At 34.8% G+C, this 7052-nt stretch overlaps 1 non-coding gene across 1 annotated transcript; it reads right to left on the bottom strand.

Moving 5' to 3' along the window:
* Positions 1-2338: 2338 nt before the first annotated feature.
* LOC116132753 lies at positions 2339-2442 on the bottom strand. Its single transcript, XR_004128453.1, has one exon. It is a non-coding gene; the product is annotated as a small nucleolar RNA R71 (small nucleolar RNA).
* Between the last annotated feature and the right edge of the window lie 4610 nt (positions 2443-7052).

The raw sequence follows: 7052 nt of genomic DNA, 5'->3' as shown, positions 1-7052 counted from the left end.
GATTGTTTGTTAATCCTGGGGTTCTATCAACTGGTATCAGAGCTTGGTAATGCCTAAATCAAAAATGGAGCAAAAGGTGGAGGGATTAGAAAAAGAAATGGGTAATATGAAGGAGGAGTTAGGCAGTATCAAAGGGTATCTACTGGAAATGAGGGAATGGATGAGACTAAAAGAGGAGAGGGAAGCACAAAATAGTAGAGATCTGGGTAAGTCAAAGCTGGGGGAAAACTCCAACAGTAACGACAATGGAGAAATGGGTCATAGTAAGGAAACTGAGAGCCTTAAGGAGGAAAAGAAAGGAAAAAAAAAAATTAGAATTACCAATGTTTAATAGAGAAGATCCCTCCGGATGGACTTTCAGAGCGGATCGCTATTTCTCAGTCAATCGTTACATAGAGGGAGAAAAGGTAGAGGCAGTTATGGTTTGTATCGAGGGACGGGCACTGAATTGGTATCAGTGGGTCGAATCAAGGGCACCAATCAGTTCATGGGAAGCTTTTAAAACTGCCGTGGTTGCGAGATTTCGTCCATCTTTCAAAGGCTCAGCATATGAGTCACTAGTGGCCTTAAAACAAACTGGAACAGTAACAGAATTCAGAGAAAGCTTTGAAGAACATTCAGCTTCCTTACGTGAGGTAGGAGAAGATTTGTTAATGGGAATTTTTTTAAATGGACTCAAAGAAGAAATTCGGGCTGAACTGCGTTTGGCCTAACCAAATACACTTTTTGCACTTATTGAGCAGGCCCACAGAGTTGAGGAGAAAAACTGGGTTTTAGAAAGACAAAGGCCCAAGCCATTTAGGACCCATCTACCTAAAATGGAGCCATACCAGCAGGTCACACCCAACCCAAAAAATTGGCGCACAAATGAGTGGTTCCCAAGTACTTTTTCACGTGCTTCAGATCTGATTTCAAGCAAAGGAACAGATCTGGTTCCAAGCAGAGGAAATGAACGACAGAGGCCAGCCAACGCATCCATGCAAGGAACTCGAGGTGAAGGATTCCGACAACTTACTGACGCTGAGATTCAGAGCAAGAGGGAGAAGGGACTGTGCTTCAAATGTGACGAACAAATACAGCCCCACATACCGTTGTAAGGCGAGATCGCTACAGATTCTCTTAGTAACCGATGACGACTCACCGAAAAAAGAAGAACCCAACTCTGACAACGACGATGACACCAACCCAATAGGTAATCCCTTGGCTTTGTCTATGAACTCAATTGTGGGTATGACTATGGATAAGACTTTGAAAATCCAGGGAATGATTGGAGATGAGATAGTCATTGTGCTGGTTGATAGTGGGGCGTCCCACAATTTCATCTCAAAGGAGTTGGTAAGGAAGCTAGGCTTGAATGTGGAAAAGGGGAAACAATTTGGAGTAATGGTAGGCAATGGTTTTACCGTCAGGGGAGAAGGAATCTGCAGAAATGTGAGTATGAGGATCCGGGAGGTAGAGTTGACACAAGATTTTTTTTTCCTTTTGATTTAGGTGGAGCTGATGTGGTGTTAGGGATATCTTGGTTGAGCACGTTAGGAGATGTNCTTGAATTTATTTGTTTTAATTAAGGCATAGTTATTAGGATTACTTGAAAACTTACAAATCTCTATGGGATCAACCCTTGCTTTTGCACACTATACTGCAATAGCAATTCGTGCACTTGCAAGGAAGTAAAATTGTTCATCAAGTTTTTAGCGCCGTTGCCAAAGATTTGATTTAAGTTACTTAGATTTCTCTGATAATGTGTGCTTTAATTTTTGTTATTTAAGTTTTTCTTTATTTTTGTCTAGGTTTCCTTTTTGTTTTTGTTGTCTTTTCGTGTTTTTTGTTAGTGAATGCAAAGTCATCGGTCATTGGAAGAAGAATTATTTCCACGCGTCGATAGAGTGGATTTAACTGGCAAAAAGAGGAAGGAACCAAAAATTTCTGAAAAATCATCATAATCAAGTTCAGAGATTAAAGAAACGATGGTTGAGTTACCTCGTCCTATGAAGGAGTACGCACGTCCTACCATAGGAACGTTGCCATCATGCATAGTTCTTAATAATGCAGCAAGAAATTATGAGCTTAAACATATTCACTTTCAAATGCTTCCATCTTTTCTTGGAGTAGCTTCAGATGATCCTTTAACTTTTATTCGTGATTTTTATTCTACTATTTAGACTTTTCCTTTGCAGGGTTTGACAGAAGATCAATTATGGATTAGGTGTTTTCCATACACGTTAAAGGACGCAGCAAAGACATGGTATATGACTTTGGCTCTAGCTTCACTCACCACATGGGATGCAGTCTACAATAAATTCACAGGTAAATTTTATTCTCATGCCAAACTACTGAATTGCGAGGTAAGATTGCTACTTTTACCCAAGTTGAAGGTGAACCATTCCATGAAGCTTGGGAACGTTTTAAATTGTTTTTAGTTCAGTGTCCACATCATAGGTATCCTTTAGAGTTACTGAACCAATTTTTCTATGATGGACTGACACAGGCTTGTCAAGCCATAGTTAATAATGTTGCAAGTGGTGCTATGGGAGAGAAGACTGCACAAGAGACTTATGATTTGTATGAGATGCTTGGAGCCAACTCACAGCAGAAAAGTGTTAGAGGAAAATCAAGAGGGATATATGAAGTAAATACTAACACTGATTTGGCTATGCAAGTTTCAGAATTGACCAAGCAAATGAAAACTATGTGCAACATGATGATGGGACAAGGACTAAGAAATTCCAACGAGGTATGTGCTATTTGTGGTATTGTTAGTCATGCAACTAACGTTTGTTCTTCTTGTGGAAATTTTCCAGTGTTCGTTGAAATATGATGAATTCCTACAACCCAAGGCCTCATGATCCTTGTTTGAATACTTATAATTTCGGTTGGGGGACACATCCCAATTTTTCTTGGAGCAACAATCAGCAACAAGCAAGCTCTAATAATCAACTGCAGAAGCCCTCATTGGAAGAGACATTGAATAATTTTATTCAAGTTTAAATATTGAAAACTTCCTGAAACTTTGATGCTTTGAGTTTAAGGATCAACTTCCCATTTGTTATATTTATCTAACAATGTCCCTATACGGGCACTCAAACGCTGGCAATTAATTTCTATTTGACGGATATTAAAGAAAACAAATAAGTGTAGAAGAATAGACAAATTAATTATAGGTCTTGTAATCAATTACCTAGTAGATTTCAAAACCACAGTCTTCACATGTATATATTGCAACCTGCATAAGTGGTTCAACATCTAAACGGAGTTATAATGCTTGATATCCTTAAGGGCTGACCATATGTGAAGCCTTGACCTCCCTATAGTATATGGCTGCCTCTTTGAAGGTTACCTTATTAAACTTCAAAGAATCAAGAATGGGAATTCATTATCCCACCAATGTCATATATTTCATGGTGAGTCATCCATATATTCTAACTCAAGCATATAAGACATTCTTCATGGATTGCATTATACAATAACACAAAATCAGTTCAACCTGTATGCCAAAGTTAAATAAAATGTTTACCATTATACTATTGTTCATAGAAAAAAATAAACAGACAACTGAGGAATACTCAAATTTTATTTAACTGTCACCTAAAAAGGAAATAAAGAAGAAGAATAACATCAAATAATCAAAGAAAGAGAGGAGATTACCTTTATTTATGTCGAAGTGAAACAAAAAATAAGAGAGGAAAAGAGGAGAGGAGGGAATTAATCAGTGCCAAATAATGGTGCAGGAGAAGAGTACATAACAAAACAAACTATCCACACCACCACTGAATCAATCCATGATCATAAATGATAAAAATATCACAAAAAATCACTCCTAAGAGCACAAACAACTTGCTATAAGGTAAACTAGTTGCTTTTGATTTGCATAAACTGTAAAAGATGAGGGTATACTAATGAGAAAAAAAAAAAATCAAGAAGTGGATTAATAGTAAAAATACGTCACACTACATACAAGAAAATAAAAAATAAGTCAATAGATAGTGGTTAATGTATCCATGAAATAAATTGACAAGAGAATAAAAATCAATCCACAAGTAAAATTAATAAGGAATAAGGTTTATCACAGCCATTAATTTGAACAATTAAAAATAAAAAGAATAAAATTAATCGAAAATGAAAATTTAAAAGCTGAATGAAGAAAATTTAGAATAAAAGAAAAATTACAAGTCAAAAAGTAGAAATCAATAAAAAAATAATATTAAAAAGCAAGATTAAAATTAAGAATAAAATCAAAATTAGAAGCCAAAGGGAAATATTAATAAAATGAAAAAAAAAAAAAAAAGTCACTACTAGGAGTGAACCCAGGTCTAAAAGTTAGAAGCCAAAGGTAGAAATCATAAGAAAATGAGATATTATAATATTAGAAACATCAACAAATCAGCAAAATAACCTGATAAAACCTGTAGAAAGAGAAAATATCTGGAATCATAAGTTTGACAGTAATTAGGATAGCCTGAAGCGTATATGATTAATGAGTATATCAAACTCCATTATTCAACAAGAAAAGCAATTATAGGCTAGTTTCAAGTAATACCTGCAGCGAAAACTCAAAGAGAACATCTTTAGGTAACGCTTCATCCATCAGCACCATATCTGTCCGTATAATTCCTGCATGAGATAGCATATAGGTAAACATTTTAAATAACAAATTCAAGACAGAAGAGAAGAAATTTAACAAGATCATCTGGCATAAAATATAATCAGCGTCATTCCTTGAACTAAATATTAAAAAATCACTCATTACTTCAATTCCAATCCAGAAAGAAACCACATATCTAGCATAACAAATCTTTGTCGTGATTCCTGCACTATATGAGTTCCACTCATAGGAAGCCAACAACGGAATTCTCTACATCACTACCAAGGTAGTTTTCCAGGAGAACCCTTAATGCAACAACCAAATAGACCTCTTTGCACCACAGTCCACATTATCACCGATGGAAGAAATCCGACTAAGAACGTTAAGTAATTTTGAGTGAATAAGAATCCTCAATTTTTATGAAGAAGTCACATTGACCATTCTACAAGGATAAGAAATTGCTGGATGAAACATGTATCAATTTAAAATTTCACCAATATAACCAAAACGAGTAGATGAACAAATAATTAAAAGAAAAGGGGAGACGAATCTTTCAATGGTTAACTTACGTTGAAAACTTTCCGTCAACCAACTTAAGCATCCTATTTCATATGTCCTCATAAGTGTGCCCCCCCAATCTAGAAAGGGATATGTGAAAAATTGAATACAACGTTAAGAATTTTGCACAACAGTAAAGGGAGCTTTTAGAATTAGAAGCTTACTTTCGAGACTACTGTTCTACAATCATCCCAGCACTCATATCAATCCTAGGGTTAGAACGATGATAATTCAAAACATAAGAGCACCAAGAGTTCATAATAAGAGTGAGCCACATGAGAAAAATAATTTAACAAATTAAACTTCTGTTGACAAATAATTTGACTCTCTAAATCGAGTAAACAAACTTCTTTAAAACTAGCTACGTAAGTCTAAAACAGCCTGATTGGTGAGTCTATCTTGTTCCTTTAACTGACCCATCCCCTACACTGTATTAAAAAGATGTGTGCTTTACAAAGAAGGGAAAATCTACCACACCTAACACGACAAGAAAGCCCTCTTACAAACATTAAATGAACAAGTTATTGTAGAAAGAAAACATATCATTCAAGTCTAGTGAGATGGAGATCTTGTACTAAGTTACAGTAGATTTAAATAGAAATGGATTACATTTTGTCATATAATTACTGAAATAGCCATGAAAATAAAGAGATATTCGGTGTGAATCTAATTATCAATAAAATTCAGCATTAACAAAATATTAAAACCAAGACTCTAGTTTGGTTCTCATAACATGAGAAACTAGGCTACCTAATTTGTCATTAAAAGTAACACACTCAATTCAAGTTAAACTAAACTGGTACGCAACGACTAACTAGAATCAACATTCCAGGTTAGAAAAGATATACATCACTTCGAGGACTTTATGCCTTGGATTATATGATTGTACGACAGCCAAAGCCATCCACCAGGAGTATTGTTTATCCCACCTTCATCATAATCCTCTATGCATGGCGACAAAATGGTTGATATTTAATGTAAAATGTTTAGGAGATCAAGAAACTGGCACATAAAGCGCAAAAACATATTTTCAATTTTAGTTCATCAAAAAAATAAGAAGATGTCTTATGGATATTGAGTTGAAGGACTCGTATGCTTCACCTTCATCATAATCCTCTATGCATAGCGACAAAATGGTTGATATTTAATGATAAAATGTTTAGGAGATCAAGAAACCGGCACATAAAGTGCAAGAATACATATTTCAATTTCAGTTCATCAAAAAATAAGAACGATGCCTTATGGTATATATGAGTTGAAGGACTCGTATGCTTCAAAATGAATCAAAATGAAGCTTAGCTTCCCTAAAGAGGATCAAAAAACTCTCTAAAGATAATAATTTATTAGCAGGAAATCAGTTAATTTTAAAATTTCAAACAAATCCAAAGAATTATAAAGGCCAATAGAGTATCTTCATCAAATAAGGTTGTCTTACTCTCAATTTACCAACAGCAGGTGATTTTTGGGACATCAGACAAATTCTTTGATATGGCTTTGACTAGCAATAACACTTTAAGTTCAGTCAAAGTACAAGTCCAATCACTCCTTTGTTGAGATAAATAAGTATATTGTCAACTTCCCTTTGAGAATTTCTAGAGGCAAACAAAAATAAATAGAACAAGATTAGCATAAGGCAAATAGAGAACAATTACAATAACAAAAATATCCTCCGAACAAACAAATACATGGTACTACCGTTGGTTTAGTGAGATAAAATATGTAATGAACACAACATATACCAAAAAGAGATATACATACAATATTTTATTCAAATAATTCATAAGTGTTTGTGTGGCCCTGTGAAGCAATTTAGATAGAACAACAGTAACACACGATTAGAAAAAATAAAAGCAAACCATTAATTTGTAAAGATGCAGATCACCAAGATTAATCTCTTAAAAGCTGATAGACC

The sequence above is a fragment of the Pistacia vera genome, unplaced genomic scaffold, assembly GCF_008641045.1.
Source record: "Pistacia vera cultivar Batoury unplaced genomic scaffold, PisVer_v2 Contig26, whole genome shotgun sequence".
NCBI classification, from domain to species: Eukaryota; Viridiplantae; Streptophyta; class Magnoliopsida; order Sapindales; family Anacardiaceae; genus Pistacia; species Pistacia vera.
This window is presented reverse-complemented; position numbering and strand designations above follow the sequence as displayed.